This window comes from Dermacentor albipictus, chromosome 1 (genome assembly GCF_038994185.2).
Source record: "Dermacentor albipictus isolate Rhodes 1998 colony chromosome 1, USDA_Dalb.pri_finalv2, whole genome shotgun sequence".
NCBI classification, from domain to species: Eukaryota; Metazoa; Arthropoda; class Arachnida; order Ixodida; family Ixodidae; genus Dermacentor; species Dermacentor albipictus.
Window position 1 is genome coordinate 387,894,611 of NC_091821.1, and position 26,448 is coordinate 387,921,058.

The following is a 26,448-nucleotide window of genomic DNA, read 5'->3' on the forward strand; positions in this document are numbered from 1 at the left end:
CATAACATACTCATTATTAGTCGTTACTGGTCATTACTAAGCATTTTTAGGCATTTCTAATCCATTGTAGTCGTTACAAGTTGTCGTTAGACATATTGGTCATTTCATAGTCATTACAAGTCATTTCAGTCATTATTAGTCATTGTCCACTAATAAGAATTTTAAGTCATTTGTAATCAATTGTGGTCAGTACAAGCCGTCGTTAGACATATTGATCATTTCGGAGTCATTAGTAGCCATTGTTAGTCATTACTAGTCATTAACCTCTACCAATCTCTATTATAACGTTATGATTCACTAACTGTCACTATCAATAATTTTTCATTCTTTAATCTGTCTTCATATGGCGTAAGCCCGCTTCGGCGGACACTCCGGCGGTCAGGTCTGCTGACACAAACTTCACCATGAGCCTAGAAAGGCTTTCGCCTTTAAAAAAAGCCGGCAGATCCCATGCCCTGTGGAAATTGATGTTATGCGAAGCAGTGTGCGGGGAGCCTGCCAAGCTAGTGAAACCACCATGAGAGCACCAAGACGTAGGCGGCCGTTTCATGACCTACATGAGACGCATGTCATGAAATTCATGTCATGATCTGTCATTTATGTTCGTCATACACTCTTGTCATACTATGCCAATTTCGGTACATACCAAGTTACGAAACGATCATGAGAGCACCAAGACGTAGGCGGCTAGATAGATATTGTCAAAGGGGCACATGTTCGCCTAGAAATGCTTCGCATTTGAAATGACAGCCACACCGTTAAGAGACAGGAAGGCGGCGGTGTGAATTAGAAAGGAAACCTGTGGTCCATGGTTAATATTAAGAGGAAGAAATTGAGTTATCCAGGACATGTAATGCGTACGGCATATAACTGGTGGTCTGTTAGAGTTACAGACTGGGTACCAGGAGAAAAGTATGCTCAAGTAAAACATCTTGCTTGGGCTAGTTGGTTCATGTTTGAATGAGTAATGGCAAGGCGCAAAAGACAAGGACTGAAGAAGGACACAAATGACAGGACCGGCGCCGGTCCTGTCGCTTGTGTCCTTCTTCAGTCCTTGTCTTTTGCGCCTTGCCTTTACTCATTCAGGAGAAAAGACAGAGCGCTGCCGATGACGGCAGAGAACAAGGTGGCGTGATGAAATTGTGAAATTGCAAGGCATGAGATGGGGTCAGCTGGCACAAGACGGGGGTAATTGTGAGAGGCCTTCGTCCTGCAGTGGATGTAAATAGGATGATGGTGATGAATGATGATTCGCACGAACAAATAATGCTTACTCCTGCGACAAGGAAATCATCTTCATTGTTGTAATCCTACTTCGTGTCTGCTGCGGCAAGACGAAGGCTTCCGCCATACGTGACTTACTCAACTCCACTCCCTCCTCTTAATCTCAACTATATATGGACTATCAGCTACGCACCACACCACACCACCGTCTTTCACACCGCCACACCGCCGTCTTCCCTCGTTGCGAACATTCTATATTAACTTCTCGAGCTCATTCGTTACTCTCCAAATTTCCACAGCGATAGTTAGTACTGGCAGAATGCACACACTGTATACTTCTTTTGTGAAGGACGCTGGTAAGTTGCCGGTCGTAACTTGCGAGTGGCTGCGGTTCACACTCCAACCCATTTCTGTTCGGCTGGAACATCCCTGAACATCCCGATTTTTTTGCGTATACTGCGTTACTCTTGTGGGTGCTGTCTACTAAAGCATGCATATGAAGTGCACATTTACTCGCACGTGCGCGCCTTTATTTGCTCTGCGAGTAACAACACTAACTACCGGTCCGGGACAAGCGATTAATAATTTGGGCTACGGTCCTTATAATCTGGAGAAGAAAAACAGCTAATCCGATAAACTGACGACAATGCGAGCGTGCGTATACCCCGATCAGCAGTTTTATTGTTTTGTGTTGTTCTCCTTCTCTCTCTCTCTCTTTTACATACATAGTACTCGTAAACAAACGGAAAACCAACGAATCGACGACATTTACGCAAGAGAAATGGGTAGGACCAGTGTTTGTCTGATGCCCTTATTGATACGTCTATATTCACTGACCTTTTAGTGAACATCTCTGTGTGTGTGTGTGTGTGTGTGTGTGTGTGCGTGTGCGTGTGTGCGTGTGTGCGTGTGTGCGTGTGCGCGTGTGCGCGTGTGCGCGTGTGTGTGTGTGTGTGTGCGTGTGTGTGCGTGTGTGTGCGTGTGTGTGCGTGTGTGCGCGTGTGTGCGCGTGTGCGCGCGTGTGCGCGTGTGCGTGTGCGCGTGTGCGTGTGTGTGTGTGTGTGTGTGCGTGTGTGTGTGCGTGTGTGTGTGCGCGTTTTGTGTGTGCGCGTGTGGGCGTTTTGTGTGTGTGTGCGTTTTGTGTGCGTGGGTTCACACAAGGTCGTACAGGCGTGCGGTTCGCTATCCCGCGAGAGGTGAGGCCGAAGAGAGCGGCGAGGCGGTTACATACACAGCTGGCGAACTCGACGCGCACAATTCATGCTGAGCGTATATCCGGCAAAGCAGCTGCGTCCCCCCCGGAGGTCCGCAGCGTTACGATCGAAAAGGCGCTTATACACCGCACGAAAAGGTCACGCACAGTACGTACATCTACACACGCTTTGGCCGAACGCGAACGGGATATGTGAGAAGGTGCCCGTTGCGCGGGCGGTGTGCGTAGAGGCGGGGTTGGGGGGTGGGGGGGTTGCGCCTCACGTATATACAGGTACCCGTCTATGGGGGGTCTATGATAGGTAGTATATATAAAGAGCCCGAGAGATTGCTTTGTCAGGCTGCGCACATCCGCACCTCCGAACTTTTGAGACAAGTGGAGCGGAGGTTGTATATTATTAGATTGCCGAAGGAAAAGCGTGCTGCGCGTGGCTATACACTTATAGAAATGGGGTGCGTTGACTGCTTTGACTTGGCCATTTGTCTATGTGATCTTTGACAAGTACCTTATCGCTGAAGTGGTTTTCGTCGAGGTCTCCCGCAGATACGGGTGTGCGAATATTCGAAACTTTCGAATGACGAATCGAATAGCTATTCGATTTTGTCAACTGCACCAAAACATAAAATTGGAGCAAAACTACGGGAAACTTTCACCCCCGCATGCGTAGTATACACGTAAAACAGAACTTGCGCAGTGGAGCGGGACATGCGTCACTTAGGTAGCAATCCTTTACAGGCTGTACAACGATCTTACGCACTCTCTGAAGAGCTTTGTGTATAGGAAGAAACTACTTGTTTGTTTCTAATGCTCCATTTGTGCTTTAAATAAACAACACTTCATAAGGTACCACGTAAAGAGAGAAACTTGCTAACTTTGTCAATACTGGGATGTGAACATCGTTTTATATTAATCGTGATAACGACTATTCATTATTTGAAAACTATTCCGACAGAATTCGATATTCGATTCGCTCCGGGCACTATTCGATCCGTATTCAATTCACTCTCAAAAATCGCTATTCGCACACCCCTACCCGCAGACTTCTGTTTCACGGAAACGAAACGTCATGGCTTCCCAGTCAGGAACGGCTTGCGCGTTATCAGTGTGACACAGCATTCTCGACAGGAAAGTAGCGAGCGCCGAGTTTTCAAGATAGGAAACGCAAGCAGGCAGATGACGATTATTGATGTGGGACAAATATACACCCCAACGGGTGCAACCGTTTTAAGAGCGTACGCTCTTAATAAACGTGACACCTTTTCGGGCGTATCTTTTCCCACAACAATAATCGCCATCTGCCTTGCCTGAATTTCCTTTCTTTAACGCTGCCAGCCCGGTACTTCCCAGTCATGAACGGCATGCGCGTTATCAGCTTGACGTAGCATTCTCGACAGGAAAGTAGCGAGCGCAGCATTTTCAAGAAGGGAAACACAAGCAAGGCAGATGACAGTTATATTTGTGGGACACCCCAAAGTGTGCAACTGCTTTAAGAGTCGAGAATCTGATTACACACAAGGTTCAGTGACGAGACAGCGAATATAACCAGTGATAACATTAAGAGAAACTTCAGATACAGAAAGACGCGTCTTGCGTTGAGCGATAACTTTTAATATTTGCTGGCTGGTCAAACGCAATCACCGGTAAACGATAAACAAATATGCTGTCAATATAAATATGTGTGAGTATAGATATAACAAAGTTGTCGATCAATTCGCCGTCGGGCTGCAATCTGCTAGCTTTTCTGTTAGCTCAGATGGTAGAGAGACCAACCCGCAAAGGCGTTGTCCCGGGTACGAATCACGCATCAGGGTTACTCAACTGCGTAGCTTTCTCTGAGAAACCCGTATGTGCTTTCTTTGTAGCTTCGCGCTACATTCGGGTGGGTTACAATTTTCCCTTTCGTGAACCTTTCTCCACCTTACAGGTCTCCGCACAACTGATTCGCCAAATGTCCTCACTCTAACAAACGTACGCCTTGAAGCGCGTCGTTCCTTTACTATAAACCGAACAGGGCCTGATCGAAGATCGTTGTTCGAAACGCGCGTTCAGTTGGCGTTCAGTTTCGCCTGACACGATTGGCCTCTAGGCCAATCGCGCCAATCATGCCAACGTCGGCCGCGCCGACTTTGGCATTGTGCTACCTTATAACTAGAAATAATTCACTATATATATATATATATATATATATATATATATATATATATATATGTGTGTGTGTGTGTGTGTGTGTGTGTGTGTGTGTGTGTGTGTGTGTGTGTGTGTGTGTGTGTGTGTGTGTGTGTGTGTACACTTGCTGTCCGTTAAGCTATAGGACCACTGGATGCACCGCGATGCGTGATCTGCACTGTCAGGATTGGGGGCTCAATCCCATCGTTCGTGGTCCTTTGCCAAGATTGGAGTACGGCATGAATTCGAAGGTAGCTGGCCCATGCCGTCGTCCAACTTATTTACGCTGAGGACCTCGATGAAGTGAAGAACTGCTTCTCATCGAGAACGAGGAATATGGGTTTATTTACAGAAATTAAATCAGTCTAACATGACTGCTTGAGAAAAAGAGTATCAGTCCAACATGACTGCATGAGAGAAGTGAATCAGTCTAACATGACTGCTCAAGAGAAGTGTGTCCAGCATTCGCACAACAACAGTTTTTATACACTCGGTCCGCCGGCCATACGAGGCGGCGACTGTTCGTTTACTCATCACCAACTCGCCGCTGCTCCGCAGATCAGTTTACGTACACAAAGGCACACACATTCCGATGCCCAAACGACGGCGTTGGAGGGGTGCCGTTCCGGGAAGTATCGGTGCCAATCGTGGGTAGCTCGTTGTCTTGAGTCACGCCGAGGCATGAGAAGCACCAAAATACAGCTTTCCCGCGGCAGCTTGTCCATGCGTGTCAGATCAGGTCCGCGTTGGGGAACTCCGGAACCATTGTTCACACACTGAACTCGTTCCGTCACAATGTCGATGGGGCGGGTGGAAGGAGGCGGTTTTCAGCACAAAAGCCGCTTCTTCGAACGCCTCCTAGCTGCAGCGACGGAGAGGGGGAGATGCGCGTCGTGTCGCCCTGTCGTAACTGGGTGGCAATCTTGCCTCGCAGCTCGCCATTCTTAACAGCACACAGCTGCTCAGCAGTAACGCTGTGTGTAAACGCTGCCCTGGCTCCATAGAAGAGTCGATTGAGCGGAGCAAGAGGGGCGCGCTCACCTAAATAATAATAATAATCACTTCGCCATTTGATTGAGGCACGCTGTAGTGGGGACCTCCTGGTCAAATTTTAACCACCTATAGGGTTATTGAACGTGCACGCGATGGCGTGTGTACACGGGCGTTCTTGCATTTCACCCCCATCGAAATGCGGCTGTCGAGGCGCGGGATTGTATACCGCGCCATCGGGCATAAAGTATACCGACTGCGTGCAGCTGCAGGTGTTTACTTTTATGAGGAAAGTAAACAACGGCTTTACGGAGGTCTGCCTTTTGTACACGAGGTCGCTGATAAATCTTCAGGAGACGGCGGCGGCTGGATTGCTCTGATGGACGCGGGGAATGGGTGCGTAATTGAATGTATCGATCCGTAACTGGATGTATCGATGCATCACTTGTATATTAGAAGCGATGAATAATCAAGCGCTGTCATGACCTGCATGCATGGTGTCTTCGTAACAGAGAAATGCGCCGGATAAAGGGGAACGTGACTGATAGAGCCTTGATCGAGCATCGACAGGCGAATGTATACACTTCGCGGCAATTTCCCATGTGGCCTGGTTGGGAGAAACACTTGGCCAAGCGTTGAGGTCCCATAATTCGCCCTGTGCTCTAGTACGCTGCAATAGTTCGGGGCTCTTTCCGTGCTATCAATATTGCAAAGACGGAGCGCATTCACCGCTTAGCCTCTCGCTTTACTTTATCAGATTATTAACATTTCATCGGTAGCCAATATGTTGAAGCGACTGCAGCTGCACTCGCTGCAACTTCGCCGTAGAATTACTAGATTAAGTTTTCTTTTTTTTTTTCTTATAAGCGAAGCTTTCTTTCCCTCTTCTGCCGACTCTCCAGGCGCTGTGATGGTCTTGCTACGCGTGCCGCTGGGTTGCTTGCAACAACATCAGATGGCGCTTGTCTCCGCGCATCAGCAACAAAGAACGTCAAGCGGAAAGTCAGAGAGATAACCTCATAGGTGGCGGCAATGGAAAAGAAACCTGCCATGGGTAACTACTTAAGAGGAAAAAACGAAATCGGGAAAGAAAAAAATTTATGATAGCTCAAAGAGAGCTCAGTACATGTCTAAGCGAGATCGGGATGCCTTAGAACACGCACTCATAAAGCGAGATATAAGAAGGAAGAAGCACGTGCTTCGCTGCGATAAAGCTAGGAAAACGATGCAGCATGTTTTATTAGAATGTGAAGAATCTGCCCAGCGGTCGATTTAGGAATCACTGGCCTCCTTGAAGCCCTTGGGTTCAGCGAGATCAGTGGAAAAGTAAACGTGTCCGCAATAGAGAATAGTAAGAGGCGATTGGAAGATTGGTGGAAGAAAAGTAGGGAAAGGAAAAACAACGGAGGCGCACAAAAATATAGTTCACAGTAGGGGGTCAGAAACTTTGGGTGTGGTAGTTCATATATTGTTTTCTTTTTCTTTTTTATTGTTTAGCCTAGATAGGACATTAGGCAGTAAAATAGCAAGAGCTTCGTGACCCAACCCACCGCCCCGTTCCAAAGGGGACGGCCATAACATCCATCCATCCATCCATCCATCCCGGCCGGTGCCGCCGCGGGCCGGGGTGCGTAGTCTGTGCATATGGCACGTGCTGTGCTTGCTTTTCTATGCGACAAAAATACAGGTGCTGGGCTGTGGAGGTCGCGTGCAGGGCTGTGATAGTGTAAACAGTACAATCGTCCATAGCCTGAGCAGAGCACTTGGAGCTGGCGTTTCAACAGCGTGCTGATCACGTCTGCAGAAGGAGCACGTAAACACGCGCCAGAAAAATGGCTCCAAAGTGTGCACTAAGTGTAGAGGACATCCAGGCCCGAAAGAAGCGTCGCGCGGAACAGGAGCGTCTTCGCTACGCAGTGAAACGTGGTGCAGACCGCGAATGTATGTACACACACAATTATAATAATTGAATTACGCACAGCCTCGTACTTCAAATAAAGTGTAACACTTCTGCCACGATGCGATGTGCCACGTGAGGCAATGATAACGCTCAACACTCAGAGATTATGAACAATGACGCACAACAACGCCTCAAGCAAACACATCGCCCTGCGTCTTCTGTGGACTAAACAGACAGACAGCAGTGGTGCACGCAAGGTAACGTTTAAGATCAACTCGCCACTCTCGTGTTGGACTAAACGCTGAAGAAATTACATTCGCCGACGACATGACCGCCGATTACCGTGAATCAAAGCAGACATCAACGTAAAGCAAAGTATCCAGTCTCCGGGGTATATCTTGTACAGCTCCAATTATTGACGCCGAAGTTTTTCACCAAATCTACGTCGGCTCATTGGTGTTAGAGCCCAAACACGCTCGCTGGGCTGGTATTCCACGTAGCGTCGTCGAAGATTGCAGTGTCGACTGTCGATTCTTCGCTGGTTCTTAACGCGCAGGCAGATGAGCTGTCGGGTTTCTTCGGCGCGCTTGATAGGCGGTGATGTCGAGGTTGTCTTCGCCGCTTATGCTCAATAACGTGGCGTCAAACGTGGTTGCAGGGTCTCCTCCGTAAGCCAGCTAGAATGGCGTCATCGGCTTTGTTTACTGTATAGTGCTGTGTTGTAGGCAAATGTTACGCATATACGGAAGAATGGCACCCCACGTCTTGTGCTCGACGTTGATGTACACCCGTGAGCAAAAGTATACGGACAGCAGGCTCGTCGAAAAATCTGATTTTACTAGTAATTCAGACGCATTCTGAAATTGACGAGTGCAGTGGAAAGATGGCAATGTCACGTTTGGACGGCGGTCCACAATGTCAAGTTACACACATATTGGGAATGAAAATGGGCTGTAATAACGCACGATCACTGGTCTGAAAACTTTGGCTCAGGGGCGTACATTGCATGTCGGCGAGAGCCTTGTTTAAGAGGCGTTTAGTAAGACCATTCGTCTGCGGGTGGTATAGGTCGTTGCTCTCCGGTGACTTGTCTGACTGTATCGCAAGATCGCTTGAGTATAAGCTGTCTTGTAAACGCCGTTCCTCGGTCGGTGAGTGGAACTTGCGGGACACTGTGTCATAGCAGGATGTTCTCAATGAAGTATTTCGCCTCTTCTGCCTCGGGCAGAGCTTTTGTTTCGGCGAAGCGGGTAAGGCACCGTCGCTTAAGGCCACGACGATCCGCTTATTCCCGAATGTTGATGTTGGAAAGGGCTCCCAATAAGGTCAACCCGATCTGCTGGAGCTGTCGGCAAAGATGTCCGATTTGCTGTAGCAATCACGCTGGCCTTGTCGGTGCCTTCTTGCGTCGCTGACATACTCGGCACATCTTGACGTAATGGCCGATGTAGGTTGTCAGACGCGGCCGGTAATACTTCTCTTGTATCCTCGCACATGTGTACGAGAGCCCGAGTTGCCCTGTCGTTGAATCATCATGCAGGGCGTGAAGGAACTCTGGCCGCGGTGTTGGGGACACAGTGAGAAAGAAGGTGATTAGCGTGGACTGGCGAGAAGTTATTCTTTACGGGGGGCGTCGTTTTGCCGAGAAAACGAAAGACAATCGACGATCAAATACTATAGTGACAACGTTGGTCTAGCCTTCCAACTACATGACGAGGCCTTTTATGCGAAGCATACTAGCCGCACAACCACGCTCTTCCTTGCTGCGCCGCGCGCGGCCGCGTAGCTACCATATGACGTCATAACAGCTGCAAAAGCGGAGGCTCAACTCGTGCGCTCGCTTGCGGCCGCGTAGCTACATAGCCGGGTTTCAGCTCGTGTGCTCGCCTGCGGTCGCACAGATGGTACTGCGGCCTAACTCCCGCTCCTCCCGCTATACCAGGTTACCAATACCGCTATACCAGCGGTATTGGTAGCGGTAGAGCGTATTTATTGGTTTGAAAATAAAGGAATCAGCAGAGTAACGCATGAGTTGTTTCTTCGTCTAGCCGAACCAAATATAGCCAAGCAACAGCAGTTCACCAGGCTAAACAGTGGTTCAACAACTAAAATAAAGGCTAGTATGCTTCGCATCCTGGGCTTAACCTTAGCTAAGCCACAGCCTTTTTTTTTTTAGATTCGGGTCAGCTCGTTGCTGTTCAGAAAAGTCGTCGGCGCTTGTTGGGCGTTGTAGCTCAGATGTTAGATCTCTCGCTTGGCATGCGAGACGTGCTGGATACACCTCACTTTCACCAGATATCACTTGCAGTGACGGGGAAGGATCAGACAGTACTAAAACTGTAAGTCACTAGTCCAACTCTTTATTGATCGAGCTTTTGTCCAGAATAACAAGCAGCACGATAGCGGTGAGCACGATCGACTGTCGTCGAATATTTTGATCTACGGGTTGAGTGCGTCGGCTATTTATACACAAGTCGTCCCATGCGTTCCAGCACAATCGCTGGGGCTCGCGCACACCGTCTGATTAGACGAGGTTATTTCGCCACACGATCGACGCGTCAGCATTCGAGAACGTTCCGATAACATGATGGCACGTCTTGCCCCGAGCGATAACTTTGTAACAGTTGTTGGCCGGTGAAAAGGGTGTGTGTGTGTGTGTGTGTGTGTGTGTGTGTGTGTGTGTGTGGTGTGTGTGTGTGTGGGGTGTGTGTGTGTGTGTGTGTGTGTGTGGGTGTGTGTGTGTGTGTGTGTGTGTGTGTGTGGGTGTGTGTGTGTGGGTGTGGGTGTGTGGGTGTGGGTGTGGGTGTGGGTGTGGGTGTGTGTGTGGGTGTGTGTGTGGGTGTGGGTGTGTGTGTGTGTGTGTGCACTATCCATCAATTGTACTATCCATCAATCCATTCGTCGATCCATCCATCCATCGCCCTCGATCACGGGTGGACTGGAGCTTGAGCACTTCAGACGAGCCGCTTCTCGCCGTCGTAGCCCTGTTCACAGCTCGCGGCTGCTATAGAGACGCTGATTGTTCGTGGCCCCCCAGAATTTCTTTCCCTCGTCTCTGTCCCGCTGTCAGTCGGAACGCGCGGAGATTGAACTGTGCGTGTACTTGGGGTTTCTCGATCCGTGTGGCAGCATGCAGGCACAAGAGAGACGAGTCCCGCTGCGGGTTCGCGCCTGTGTTCTATCAGCGGCGGGGAAACGAACGACTCTCGTCGCTTCTTCTTTGGTGATCGATGCCCGAGCACGGTTTCAAAGGCTCGGCGGGGAGCGCCGTCTCCCGCCGCGCGATCCGCGTCGAAGCGAGTGAGCCCGAGACGGCGGCGGACGCCGAGTTTTCGCGACGCGAGAGCGACGACTCCATGCACGCGTTTCCCGGGGCACTCGCGCGCGCAGATGTGCACGACCTTTGCGCTGTGTACCTGTAATTATAACTATCCACGCCGCATGCCCGCTTAAATAAATGCGTTACGTTTTCTGGACCTTCACGTAGCTCCCACAAACTAAATATCTTGCCACTGCAACCTAGAACTGATGCACATAGTTTTTTTTTTTTTCCCTGAACGGGGATTGAACATTGGAATGCCTTGCCCGGAAGCGTTCATTCTTTTCCAGTGTCCATTTTTATGCGAAGCATATTACGAGAGCTCAACCCAGCTCCTCAGGCGCGGCGGTGTCGCCTTGAATACCACGTGACACCGTGACGTCACGACAGAGAAGTGGCTTTGGCTCAACTCTTGCAAGATGGGCTGGGTGGGAATCGAACCAGGGTCTCCGGAGTGTAAGACGGAGACGCTACCACTGAGCCACGAGTACGATGCTTCAAAGCGGTACAAAAGCGCCTCTAGTGAATGCGGTGTTGCCTTAGAAACGAGCTGTTTCTAAGGCTCAGGCGTGCGTCGCTTGCTCAGGCGCACATTTCGTTGCCGCGCCGAACGCTGCGTTGCTCGACGCTCACCGCGTCCAATGCGGGGCGTCCAAGGCGAAGCAGAGTAACGCATGAGTTGTTTCTTCGTCTAGCCGAACCAAATATAGCCAAGCAACAGCAGTTCACCAAGCTAAACAGTGGTTCAACAACTAAAATAAAGGCTAGTATGCTTCGCATCCTGGGCTTAACCTTACCTAAGTCACAGCCATTTTTTCGTCTGCATTTGACATATGATGTTATCGCCGCTCCTGCCATAGCACAAAATGGGCTGCAGTATGTATAAATAAATGAATGAGTAAATAAATAAATAAATAAATAAATAAATAAATAAATAAATAAATAAATAAAATTGTGCGCTCATGCGGTCGCCTCTGCACACCGAGCGAGTCGACAATTTGCTGGGTCATGGCTCCAGCAGCCTTGACAAAGTTGCGCGAGCTCTCTGCCCGTCTATTATCTGGGACTCGGTAGTGGTGCTAGATTGAGACGGTCTAGCTTGCATAGCTCCTACCGGCACTGTTGGCTTGGCGTTAGTCGCATTAAGAACACAAAGCGTTATTTTGTGCGATTTTTTTTTTCTTCGAGAAGCTGCACGTATTGTAGTAACATGTAACCGCGGTATCTAACCAATATAGCAGGTCTTTTGTAAAAGCGCTCTTGACAGCTTTGAACTTCGAAACGCGTTCCCGATTGGTGAACCATATTCGAATGTAATCCACGTAAGGTGAAGTCGCGCTCTCTGTAGCCTTTCAAGTTCTCATTGATACCTGCAGCCGTAACTGAACTAAACAAAAGATGTTGCAATTCGCTCCACCCGCCACGGTGGCTTAGCGGTGGTATGTGGTGTTGCGCTGCTAAGCCTGAGGTCGCGGTATAGAGTCCCGGCTGCTGCGGCCGCATTTCGATGGGGGCGAAGCGTAAACATGCCCATGCATCGTGCGTTGGTGGGGAATCCGAAGTGCATGGTCAAAATTATTCCGGAGTTCCCTACTATACGGTGTGCCTCGTAATCAAGTCGTGATTTTGGCACGTGAAACCCCAGAATTTAATTTTTATTATATTGGGCAATTCGCTCCTCATCGTGCGTGTGTGTGCTCACGCTCATACGCGCCGCGCGCGCGGTGGTGGCTCGATCCATACGGCCACCGCATTTTGTCGATGAGCGCGAGGCCAAAGGCTCACTTCCCGAATTCTCGGTGACTTTGTTTTAAAGAGGAACCAGTGCAAAAAAAAAAAAAACGACTGCGTACTGAATTTCGATGCCCACTGAAGAACGACAGCCGATCAAGTTGACCCGGAGTCCTCTTTCGGTATATGGCCTCCGCTGTGATCGTCTTGTATAGTTTCGAGACGTGAAAGATAGCCACTGCTTTCATGTCAGCTTTATTTTCCTAGGTTACATTCATCAGAAGCATGTCTATATATTTAGGTATCCATCGCGGGCGCTTTGCATTTACGCGGGTGTTTTTCTTTCGTGCGTGGGCGGCATTTCTCCCCCGTCGAAATTCGGCCGCTGCGACCGTCATCGAACCCCCGACCTACGCAGCGCACAGCCACTCGGCTGATCTGTTGACATTGAGGAGCGACGTCACCCGCTTTTGTTTCCGAGGCACAAGAGGATGTTGATCATCACGCGCATTTGTCTTTTTTTTTTTTTTCTCGCCCCAGCGCCGTCGGATGCATTCGGGTCAAGAGCGTGTGAGCTGTTTTGGCGCGGCAAATAAAAAGCAGCCGTTTCGACTGGAAAGCGACCGACCAAACGCCGCCGTTTGCTGTCGGGCCCTTTCTGTTATGGTTTGAAGAAAGGAATGTACCCGGGGGCTTAAGAAAAAAGAAGCAAAGAAAATGACTGCATCGTCCGAAGTGTTTCTTCAGGGCCCATATACGCCGTGCCACTCCTGTTCGTTGCAGTTTTCGGTGGCGCCAATTATTCATAGAGAGCTTTCGGCACGAGTGCCAGCCGCTCCTTCTTCTCCATCTTCTTCTTCGTCCGTGAATATACTGCACAAATGAAAACGCAAGACAACACAGGCGCACAATCTTTCTTGTGTTGTGAGTTTCATTAGCGTACCATTAGTGGATGACCATGAGCCGAGTGTCCCACCGGTACGCATATTTATCTTAGCTTTTTCATTGTTTTATTTTTTTGCTTTAATCATTGGGGGTACGTATACTCAACGCTGATTTCCGTGAGCCCGACTTTAGCTTGCGTGGGGTAAATGTTTTTCAACGCGACTTCATAAAAAGAAAAAGAAAGAGATAGAAGGTATTAAATAAACGTGTGTCGACGAAACTGCTTGCAAAGACTAATCCTTATCAGCCCGAGGTGGATGTAGAGCCCTCTTGACGTTAGTGGCACACCCACTCTGGGGGATTGGCCAAGAACCGGGGAGTTCCATATAACATTAAGAAAAAAGGAATTATGAAGTAACTGTAAACAAACTTGAACAGGTATATGGGAAGTAATAGGTAGATTCTATAGCTTATGATTTTAATGGAATGTAGGAATAAATGAAGACAAAAATAGAGCTAATATTTTTAAGGCATAGAACAAAACCTTATGTTTTGATTTTATTGTCCAAATCTTTCTGACCCTGCAATAAAATCCCGGATAGCATCACCAACCTTCCTGTCACTGTGCCCAAGGGTCAAGATAGTAAATTTTGAACATTTACGTCTAATCGAAGAAGGCGGAACGCCATTTCTAATGTTCTTTTTCGCAATTCAGGATATCTTTGATAATCAATGAGAAAATGATCTATTGTTTCATGTTCCCCGCAAGAGGGACAGTTCGGTGAGGGAGCCAGACCAGCTCTGTCTAGGTAAAAATTTTGAAATTCGGCAGCGCAGTCTAGTGATTGCGACTTCGAGTGCTCGCGTTTGACAGAGTTTACTATTCCAATAATGTGACAAGTGCTGAAAATCTGCAGAGTTTGTTAAAGAAGGGGCTTGAAATTCACGCAGCGCCATTTGCCTCCGAAATCTCGCCCCTATGATGTAAGCGGATGGCGGTAGGATTTCAATAACTGGGCCATTCAGGCACACATTCGCCAACAAATCTTCCATTTTGTTTAGAAATATGCTTTTATGTCCTGGTATACCCAAACCAATCGGATCAAAGCTAAATGAGGAGGCACAACGATTTGAAAGCTCGGAAAACCTGGGAGTCATCAGAAGCAGTCAGAGACAAAGAATCCGTAACTATCGATCGGGAACGTGTTGATGTACTTAGTTTACGAAGGGCTAGAAATACAGCTAAAAATTCTGCTAGAGAAACCGGCACGAAATATGGGAGGCGAAGAGAAACCGAACAATCGAAAATAGGAGAAAGTATTCCTAATCCGCACTTCCGTTCCTTTTGGGAAACGTCGGTAGCAATAACTGTCTTGATCGGTGTATGCAAAAATGCAAAGCATCGGTGCTCGGACTCGGCACGTGTGTATCGACACTCGTACACGGCTGGTCGGTTAGAGGAGCTTGGCCTCGTCCTCGGGCCGCAGCGCGGGACGCCGCCATTGCGTGTTCCAACCGGAAGACGCCGATAAATCCTCTCCATCTCCAAGCCCGGCCACCCGTACAAAGGCTTCCCTCCGCTTGTCCGTGCAGGGCTCCCGGAAGAGCATCAACGGTGCGATTGTCATTCGCTCGATCCACTTGGCATGCTGCCCGGTCGCGCTATAGCGGGACGGCAGGAAAGTTGGCGCTCGTCAGTCCCAGAGATCCTGCGAAAGGCCCGCGCGGACCATTTGCTCGAGCCCTTTCGCTGCTCTGTGTTCGCGGCAGTCAGCGTCAAAGATGCCGAAATGAACGCACTCTGGGCGCTGGATCGAAGAAGCGGGGCATCCGGACTCCGCAACTATAGCATTCCTTTTCGCTTGAAAACTATTATCGGTTTACCCTGCCGTTTCCGTGAATTCACATCGTTCGGTGGTCTGTACTCAATAACCAGAAGTTCATTTCAGACGCGTGCCCCCCCCTTCCCCCCTCACCCTCTCTTAATACCACGGATTTGCGCTGCAGCAGCGGCCACAACTGTTACAACGTAACCCACAGGGTGGCTATATAAAGCGTGTACACATAAATCGGGGTGATATTGTGGCTATATATGTATACAATCAGACTGCTCGGAAATTCAACGTTATCGCATATTCCGTCGTCCCTAAACCTTTGACGCTAACTGTCACTGCGTCAAAACACTGCTTTCCTTAAGGGATACTAAAGAGACACTAAATTGTTTAAGACTGATCAAGCATGCTTTTTAAGACTATGTTCGCTAACCCACAGCGCTGGCCCAGTGTGACGCTGCTCTGCTGAGCTCAAGGCCGCGGATTCGATCACGACTGCGGCGGCTGCATTTCGATGGGGGCGAAATAAAAGAACCGATCGAGTGCTTATATATATATATATATATATATATATATATATATATATATATATATATATATATATATATATATATATATATATATATATATATATATATATATATATATATATATATATATATATATATATATATATATATATATATATATATATATATATATATATATATATATATATACACACACAATGTGTGTGTGCACGCTAAAGAACCCTATAGGTAATCAAAATTAATCTGTATAGCCCACCCTCTACTATACGGCGTCCCTCGTTATGAAATTGCAGTTTTGGCTCGTAAAACACCAGGACGTAATGATTGCCGTTAATATCGGCGGTAATTGGTTGTTCATTAAAAAACGGGAAATGCAAACCTTTCAAGGTGTCCTTTTCTTAAATTTTTTGCGACACCCCAGCGCCAGTGTGACGTCACGGATTTGAATGTGTTCTCTCGTGTTTGTGCCGTTGTGGCTTAGTTGAACATCACGAAACTTGCAATGTTCAGTATATGGCTCCTTAAGCTGGAGTGCAATGTCCTTCGTCCTTACCGATAAAAGCTTAACCATAAATCCAAAGGAGGCATGGACAGAGAGGGACAGAATGACCAGATACTGTGATATTACAAAATTTTATCAAAACTCAAGGTGCGTTTATCCGCCCCCTAACCACTAACTCGACAGGGCCCAAGCGGTAGACTGGCGGCAGCTACAAACAAAGACCTTCCCGAACCCCGTCCATCTCAGGAGGATATATCCGGACGTCTACTCAGATGATAACTGCAAGCTATGCAGCAGGGCTCACGCAACTCTTAGACACATTCTCTGGGAATGTGACGTTATATGCGAAGAAAATGCAGTTTCCCCAGATGAAGCTGCGGTGCGATGGACGGCCGCGTTGCGCAGCTCAAACCTTGAAAATCAACTATGGGCCATCCAGCAAGCCCGTGAGGCGGTGAGGAGACAGGATCTCCGGACCTCCTCGGGGGCGGCCTAGGCCCAGGCCACGAATTTGCGGGATTGTTAATAAAGCTGTTACCACCACCACCCGAGCAGATGCCGTCGAAATCTGTGACGTCACGGAGCGATGGTGCGGGAACTTCCAAGGCGGCGTCGCCACTGTAGTCTTTCGAGCTTGCTGTTGCGGAAAGTCACATTATTATTATTATTATTATTATTATTATTATTATTATTATTATTATTATTAATTTATTTCAGAAGGGTAATTCACTAACACATCTCAAATAACGCTTTTATCTTTAGTGCCCCTTTAACAGCGGCCACGTGGCCCTGGCCTATCGCATTCCTTTGGACGCCTCCTGCGGTAGCACTCGGCGTCCGCGCCTGGCCGCCTTCTCCTCACGCGACAGGCGGCGTACTGCTAGCATGCGGTGGCGGTGACAGTCTCCGTCGTGACTCATGCGACTATTAGCGGCACTGCGACGGGAGATGCAAATTCGCTGCCAGTGTCGCAAGCTGGCTGCATAGCCGAAGCATACGCTTGCGCTCGGCATTTTTCTCGCGTGTACATAACCCGAGCCTATACGCGCGTACTCCGCATACCAGGCGCGGAAACGGGCACACGCATCACGGAGGTCGTGTGCGCCGGCCGCGGCAACGCTTCCCATTTTTACGTGAGGTACGCGTGGCTTTATTGTCGTTTACTAAATGCCAGGCATCTGGGAAAATATGCCACCGAAGGCCAGGCTGTCTGACATCCAAAATAAACCCCAGCGACTATGAAATTAGGAAGAAAAAAAAAGGACAGGAACAAAACGAACGACAAGCTGAAGGGTACACGATTTCTGTTGTTGCCGGTACTGAAATCATCGTGTTCACCAGACAGCCTCGGCAAAAATTAGGTTTAATCTATAGGTTTTCTACGTGCTTCTAGTACAGAGTAAACCTGCTATGTCAAATATCTGAGTGAGAATACGGAGAGGAATTACCGAGAGAGACAAAACGTCTGTTAAACAAAAATAAATACGAGCTCGTTATTTTAGTCAACATATATGTCGCCGCCATTATGCAACCTCAGCAACGCTTTGCGGTTCTTATTGCTTTGTGACGCGTTGCGACTGCATTTCGGCACGCCCGGCAATGACCCGGCGGTCACCCGTGGCAGCAAAATGGGCCTGCCGCCAAGCATTCCGATTATTGCGTTGCAATCGCTGAGCACAGTGTACGTGTCACTTCGTCCATTTCTTGCATCACGCGTCAACACAAATGCTGACAGGGGCCCAGAACCACTCCAGGAATAGATATAGTGCCTTATATGGTCCCAGGCTCATTGACTGTGTTTGTCCGAGATACTTGTTTCACAGGAAATGAATGTGGAAGGGAGTACTTTTTTGTTGTTTTGTTTACCCGGTGGACGCTGAACTAACCGTGCAACCTCCGCACGACGTATGCGTTGCCCCATATCAAATGAGCAAAGGGTGCGGTTGTCTCCGCTCACTTTGTTGCGTAATAATACGCATGCATGCGTAATCTAGCCCTGGCAGTGTTAGCCGGCGCCGCTCATCGACATTGCGGCGGTTGAGGATCATCGTGAACATTGCGACAGGGGGTCGTTAGTTTGGGCTCCCGTCGGTGGCAAGATGTGTTTTCTTTCCTTTTCTGTTCCTCTATTTTTAATATGAGACGTACCAGAAAGTTGACCATCTTTACTTATTTTACAGTTCCAATAAAATTTTTTTTAAAAATTTCCTTATGCTTCCATTCACTTTATTGTTTGGTAACTTCTTACCGTTTCTTGTACACTTGCACTCATGGCTGCATAAGGCCTGAAGTACTTGTGCAAACGAGAGTTGTCAATAAGTTTGTTTCCATCGATAAATTTTGGTGCAAGGTTTAGGATCTCTTTTTTTTTTCAACATACAGTCTAAGACACTGTAGTCGACAAAAGTGTGATGACGTTAATCCCGATATATTAGCTTCACATAGAAGCATCTATATACTTTCTATTGCCACGCGTGATTTATTCTCCCTTTACTCCAGCGACTCCTTCGGCGTTATTAATAATCTTTACTTTATCACACTCTCGCAAGGCGCACTTGCTGTATCGAACACTTCATGAACGATGTCTCCAATGCGGAAGGGCGACAGGCCTGTCCACTTGGATTGTATACGCGCGACGCGAATAGCGTAATGCATTTCCGAACCTATACTCCAGCACCACCGACTGCTGTGAAATGTACGATGGACTGTCTTTTGAGCTGTCTAAATTTTCGTTACATCCGGTCATGGAAGGAATATGACCCTGTATACTGCAAGTTTGGACGTTCGAATTCAGTTTCCGAGTTACGATCGTCACTTATGTTGGTGTGGAAGTTTTGATGTCGCTTATATCTTACGCGAGTAATGTAGAATTCCCCAAATCTAATGTGGTGACTTCATGCCGAATGACGTGTAAGCTATACTTTCGGTGTTGATGCCTGTGGGGATTGTTACTTGTGCGCTCGCGAAGAGTGGTATAGTGTGAGCAGTGTTCGCTTTTATTTTCTCGTTTCATCCTTTCCTTCCTTGTTCTTTTGTCTTTCCCGATAAACGCTTGGGGCATTTGTAATAAACGGCTCTAATACACCTATCCCTTTCATCTTTCTTCACTTAGTAAAAAAAAAAAACGAAAGAAAAAGAAAATGATATTCTCCGGCCTCTATAATATTATCCAATAGTATACGAACAACGCTGTTCTAATTAAAAAAAGAAGCCACATGCACTGTCCGTTAAAAGTGCCCACATGAAACGCATGCGATAATTTATCACGCCGGTAGTACACGCGAAAATGTAGCATATACTAATGCGCCCAATGTAGCGGTGGCCCTCTCGACATGTTTCAATTACTCGCGCCGCACCGGAACGTCGAAAGTTAGGCACGTGCTGTTTGCGACAGGCCATTTAGATTTGCATACGGGCTTACTGGCGACGAATAAGTAATCCGGCGGATATCCGCCACGAGGGGCAATCCGTGCCAGAGAGAAGCACGATCGTAGTTTCGAAGAAAGCCCATATACCGGTTCTTTGTAAAGAAAGCTTCGTAGTTGAGGCAAAATACGTGATCTTTACACGAGTTTAACAAAACGTCACAGAAAGTCGTGGTACCAGATCTTCGAGCACTAAGCTTTCTTTCTGAGGAACCCGTGTGGGCTTCCTTTGTAGCGTCGTGCTTCTATACTTTCGGATGGATGATAGCATTTGCCCTTACTCAGCAACGCTTCGCTTCCTCCGCTTAAGCTTTCGCGGTCCCACCCCGCTGATTTTCTTGCAAGGCGTCCTCCAACGTTTATACCAACATCTTTGCTTATTCTATACGGCAAACGTGTATACGACTGCTGGTGCATCAAGCAATCAGCGACGGCTGGTGCATCAAACATCAAGCATCAAACCGCACGAGAGAGCGCAAATGCTGGTGTAGAAACGCAATGATTGGTTTGTTTTGCACACAAAAGAGTAATTCTCTGGAACCAACAATGATACATTCGCAGCGCTTTTAACGAGGATCACATTTTGGCATGAACTTTCAGATGTGCTTCTCGCCATCATTGTTTAATGAGGATATGAACAAATTTAAGCCATGACAGCCGGCAGTAATTTATCGTTGTAAAATATGAATTGTAACAGTGCGAATTGCTCATGAATGCATGTATAGATGACACAAAGAAACACTAGACAACTGTATACGCGTAACTGTATGCTGAGCCATACAAGCTTGAAACTGAATTGCATGGAAGAACTTTATCAAAAATAAACATGGAAATTACACTTAGCTGAGTGTGTTGCACGTGTGAAATGGGTGATATGAAGCAAATTAATAGAAAAAAAGAAATAAAATGTTACTTTTGTGTCAACAGTGAGTGATATCCGTGAGGCTTTGTTAGTTATTATTACATTCTTACGGGTCTAAAACAATCAAGCGGGCTTACCTTTAAAGTGTAGTTAACATTGTACCGGACAAAGACCAGACTACAAAAGACCAACGCACTAGGACATCTAGATGCGAAGATCTAGATTCGATTTTGGAATCCCGGATAGGGTGCAGAATTTAACAAATGTCTGCTTTTTTTTTTTTTTGCAATGCCTGTCACCACATATTTAAGTATACCAACTTAGTTTAGTAGTAGTTATATATCACGATTTCATACATATGATTACGGAACTGCGCGATTGAGGCTTCCTCTACGCTGTTTACTGACACAGCTCTCCTCAACGTGGCTTATGGTGTTGCGTCGCTAAGCACGAGGTCGCGGGATCAAATCCCGGCCACGGCGGCCGTGTTTCGTTCGGGTGCGAAATGCAAGAACGCCCCTGTCCCGTGCATTGGGGGCACGTTAAAGATCCCCTGGTGGTCAAAATTAATCTGGAGTCACCCACTACGGCGTGCCTCGTAATCAAATCGTGGTTCTGGCACGTGAAACCCCGTAATTCAATTCAAAGCTCTTCTCAACGAAAAGAAGAAAGAGGAACCAACGGTCGTAACGCAATATTCTGATGTTGCTGGAAAACAGAACACGCTGATAAGCTTTCACTTTAGCAATATAGTCGCGGAAAAGAAAACAGTCCGATAATCGGGGCTCGCGTTCACAGTAACCCGTATCTTTCGTCGGTGCCCCTCCACGTTTGACTATCGTCTGGGTCGTCGTTGCGTTATCGCATCTATCGATATCGTGTCTAGCGGTCGGCGCCCGAACGCTGCAGCTGTGATGAAACTCTCTTACGTAAGAAACATTTCGAGAGTTCTGCTCATGGCCTTAGAAAAAGAAAGCACCCAAGAAGCCCTAACTTTCGAAAACAAAAAGAGAAATAATCGAAACCCCAAATGTTTTGCTTTTATAACTGCGGCCACGAAAGGAGCAGTTTTCTTTTTATCTTTGTGTCTACACGTTCAGAACACGTGCATGCTGGCGACTCAATAGCAGCGGGGCGCCTTCGTCCTATGTATCGACAGTATAGAGGTACTGAGGTCACGCGCAGCCTGCACTTGTTGATCGCGAACGCCACTTTTCACACGTGCGCGGCGCTTTCAGAAGGTTGTTTACGGTGTGTTCGCTGAATCTCTCTCTCTCCTCTTTCTTTCTTTCTTTCTTTCTTTCTTTCTTTCTTTCTTTCTTTCTTTCTTTCTTTCTTCTTCTTCTTCTTCTTCTTCTTCTTCTTCTTCTTCTTCTTTTTTTCTGTCTGAAGCAAGCTGCGTAATCTGGCGTGGGAAGGAGTAGGCTGAAAGAAACGTGAGTCTTGTAATTACGTTGTGCTACCAGACAGAATACTGAGGGGCATCGGTGATTCTGGTGCGGCGATGCTTTTCCCCTTTTCTTCTTTTTTGTTTGCTCAGTGAAAAAGAATACCTAATGCCACCAAAAGGCGCCACCGTCTCTATTCAATTCACGTCTGCAAAAAAAAAAAAAAAATGTTGTGTAAGCGTGCTTGGTATATAGGAGAAAATGCTGTTTAAATTTCATGCTTTCTTTTTTTCTTCTTTTTTTTCTCAGTCAAAAGAATACCTAATGCCACCGAAAGGCGCCACCGTCTCCTTTCAATTCACGTCTGAAAAAAATAAAATTATGTAAGCGTGCTTGGTATATAGGAGAAAATGCTGTTTAAATTTCATGAACGGCTAAAGCTTTTTTTCTTCTCTTCTTTTATTTCTTTTTTATGGCATCTTGTTTGCGTAAAGTGAGGAAGTTATTAAAATAGGCACGGATGCACAAGACCTCCTGAAGGTAAGTGCAATTTGTGATTGCTATCGCCTTTATCGCTACCGCAATACGCGGCGAATAATTGTTTTTCTTTTACTTCAGAAAAATTAAACGACATGCCGTCTTCTTTCTTTTCTTTTTTTTTCGGAACACTTGCGCTAGGTTAAAGTATCGTTGATGAGTGCTCGAGAAGTTTAATTAACGGTCGTCAAAATACGGGGGCTGCTTAAAATGGCGTAAACGGGTCAAAGAAGCGAGTCTTAAATCACCGCAGACACTGTAAAAAAATTTACACCATTAAAAGTGAAAAGGGGCGCAAATGTGTCTAACTCACACCCTGAGGATGTCAATTATTTACACCTTTTTTTTTTTACTTTTAAGTGTGCAAATTATTTTACACTGGGGACCGAATTCACAGAAATGTTTGCTTGCAAGCGATGTTCGCCGCTGGCCGGCCGCCTTCGATGATAACGTCCAATATCTCGATTGGCTGGCAAATATATATATATATATATATATATATATATATATATATATATATATATATATATATATATAAAGCTTATAGAAAGCTTATAGCTTATAAAAGCTATAAAAGCTTATATATATAAAGCTTAGTATGCAAGGCATAGCAAGCCACACTGTCATGAAATGGACGTTGTTGTATGCATGGTTAGCGGTCGCCATTTTCCAGTTTGCTGTACATGTAGCATTTCTAGCGCATTAGACGGAACTAAAGCTGAACAGCAGGCGTCGCCATACTCTGATAGCGACTAGCCGCTGAGATTCAGCTGTGTGCGTGCCTGTGTGCCTTTGTGTGTTCCATAAAATTCTCACTACGGTACGCGTCGACTCGTGTTTCGTTAGCTGATGCGCGCGCTAGAATTTGGGGCGCGGTATACAATCGTGCAAATACGGTAATTGGGTTCCGTTCATGTGATCATCAACTATAATGCCAAAGAAAATGGGATATCAGTGAATAATCGCCGCGTCATAAGTGAACGACAGAAAAATATCGTCAGCGAAGGACGCCTACAAAAGAACGAGTTAAACGTTTTTTTTTATTGGGTATAGAGCACGAAAGAACTTCGCTCAGAAGCATGGGTGAGATAGATTCAAGTTTGAAGAGGGATAAGCGGGGAAGAATGGGAGGCCGATAATAGCGAGTCCTATAAGTGTACTTATACTTGAGAGATAAAATTCTAGCTTATTTCTCTCTTGTTATTTATTATTAGTAATTTTTCTGATGACACGGCATGCGGGACGTCTACGTCTGCAGTGCCGGGTATTTCCTGCATATGGCCATTATGTCGCCCCCTCTTACGTGCAGTCGGACGTTCCGTGTAGCAGGAAACATGTAATAAAACACGTACGCTTATGATTCTGGAATGAAGAATCTCTTCATGGTTAACACCACGCACCTTCGTATGTTATGTAGGCTAACATTCCTTTGTTTTCCGTTTTTTTTTTGCTTGCAGCCTCGATAGCGAAGTCGTTAAACCCGCAATTTATGTCTGCAGTAGCCATGTGAAATGGCGCCGTCTATAGATCATTCTGCCACGCGTATGCGTATATGTTTTGCGCGAAACATTGGTACAAGAGAGTCTACATGACACCGTGCATTAGATAGACATCGTACGCCTCCTCCTTGTATGTTGCTTTGGTGCGTATCAGCAGTTTTCGCATGTGCTGCGAAAAACTGCTGGGCATGCGGACTCGGCAGTTGCTATCTGTCAGAACAGTAGGTTCGGGGTCGGTGCTCGCAAAGTGCGTAAGCATAGGAGGTAATCAATGCACTGATTCAGCCTGGTGTCTACGGGCCTGCATGATAGATTGTGACAACGCTGTGTATGTTATACTTGTGGAATGTGCGCGTAGATTACGTTCTTCGAGCTCCTTTCCGTTCTTTTTCTGTTCATATCCTTGCATATTTACTTTCTGGGTGGCATATAGCCATGTCGTAACCATCCCTTAGTAAACTCCGTGCCTTTCTTTGCCCCGTCTATATTTCTCTCCGTATATACTGGAAGTCTAACATTAGGGTATCCTGCAAGCAATAGTCATCGTCTTTGTTATGCCGAATATATTCAGGTTCTCATATTGACTGCATAAGCAGAATTATGAAATCACCTTTACAACGTGCTTTACGAAATCAGCCCTCGCATCTTCATGACCGAAAACAGCCCGACCAATGAAACCGACGGCAGGCGATTTCGTGGGTCCTCTGAATAATAAAGGCATCTTTTGTGTTCTATCTCGAAACAAAGAACCTCGTGCGTCATTTCTATCAATGGTCAAGGGGCGTCCTATGCAATAGAAACCTGATTGCGCGGAGTTGTCGTTCTTCGAGGGTCTCTGCTCTGGATATATATATTCTTCGTGCAGAGGCCTCGGCGGCCGTTAACGCTGAAATTTGTGAATCGGAATTTCAGCTACTGTGGGACGGCTGCATACATATGCGTGCACTTTTATCTTCCTGCGCATCAAAGGAGAGGAAGTGTTCGATATTACTCGGCTGCCCTGCAGTGTATACTTGCGTCGCTCATTTATCGCAGCAATTGCTTAAGCATGCTAAACTTTATGCATCCTGCGGGAAGCACCTTTACGCGACCGCGTCTGCGCGAAGGTCAATGCTTCCGTGCGGCATTGACTTTTGAAACGCGGCTCAAACCCGAGGCTGTTCCTTTCTGAAGACCTTGCGCCGGCGTACACTTCACACCGGGTTGTCAGCTGCTTTCTCGCGTCACGGCTTCTCCGCGCATATAATATGCACGCTCGTATATGCACGTGCCGGCACGCACGCACGCACGCACGCGTGCGGCGGCGTCAACGTCCTCCCTCTGTCGCCTAGCGTCAGTGAAGAACAAATGGCTGCATACTGCTCGCAAATTTTGCGGTATGCAACCTTCGTCATCAGCGGTCGGCTATTAAGTGACGTGTCTCGCGTCGCATTTCGTGCACTCGTTTTTTCTACGTTCCCGCTTGGTTCTGTTGTGCACTGTACACCTTCCCGCCCTCTCTCTCTCTCTTTTTCTTTAATGCTTTTGTGTTCTGCACGCCCCCCCCCCCCCCGACTCGCACCGCTGCCGTCTGCTTCACTCGAAGGACGACGACGCGGCGCTGTTGTGTTTGCCGAGCCATTGGCGCCCCGGAGTGAATGCAGCGCGCCTGTACGCGCGGGGTCGTTTTACGAGCAGACGCGTTCTGAGCACACTGGACGGATTGACTGCTGCCGCGGTGCACAAAGTCCCGCACAGTGTCGAGGGGCTTTTCCTTCCGAACGTGAGTGTAAATGTGACTGCATTAGGAGCTTTATTGTGCAGAAATACATAGTGTTAGAGTGCTGCCTCGCATTAACGAAATTATTCTGAGTGATATATATATGTGCTGGGGGGGGGGGGGGGGTGTCTTGCGTTAAGGGTCGTCCGATTACGATGCGTCCTGGGAGACCATATTCGACCCTGCTTAGCGCTGCTGCATGGGTGTGGCGGACCCTTTACAGCTACGCACAGTGGCGGCGCTTGCAGAACGAAGGCGGAGGCGATAATGCTCCGGTTTTTACTGCTCTTTACGGCAAAGCTATAGGCCAGTGACGCGAAAATTGCGGATAGAAGCGTTAGTTAAGGAACTTGTTTGTTAGTTTGTTTCGAGAGCGTGAAGCTAGGGCGAATGGTTGCATCACGCAATGGATGCGTCGTTTCGTCGAGTTTATGCTGATGCTGTATAAACCCGTTGGCGTTCGAGCGACTTCCTAACGACGAAAGCGGACGTAAAAGTATTTACGGCGAACGTCGGCGGTCTTACAGCTGCGTTGAAGACTCCGAGAACCATGTAAAAGAGCGCTTTCTCTGTGAAAGCAGGAAACCGTGTTCGACAACGGTCTTCAGAAAGTTTTCGTCTAGTGTCTATAGCTGTACACGCTCGGGACAATGCCCAAGCGATATACTTTACGTTGCAACTCACCA

General features: G+C 47.3%; 1 protein-coding gene across 5 annotated transcripts in view; it reads left to right on the forward strand.

The window, feature by feature from the left end:
* The window catches only part of LOC135917010 (uncharacterized), a 100,209-nt gene that overhangs the window by 21,980 nt on the left and 51,781 nt on the right, over positions 1-26,448 (forward strand). For 2 of the 5 annotated variants that reach the window (XM_070531993.1, XM_065450468.2), the window contains exon 1: positions 25,595-25,765. The exons of the other annotated variants lie outside the window; for them this stretch is intronic. The gene's annotated coding sequence lies outside the window, so the exon portion shown is untranslated. Of the gene's footprint in view, positions 1-25,594; positions 25,766-26,448 lie in introns of those variants that run through there. 5 annotated transcript variants of the gene reach the window in all.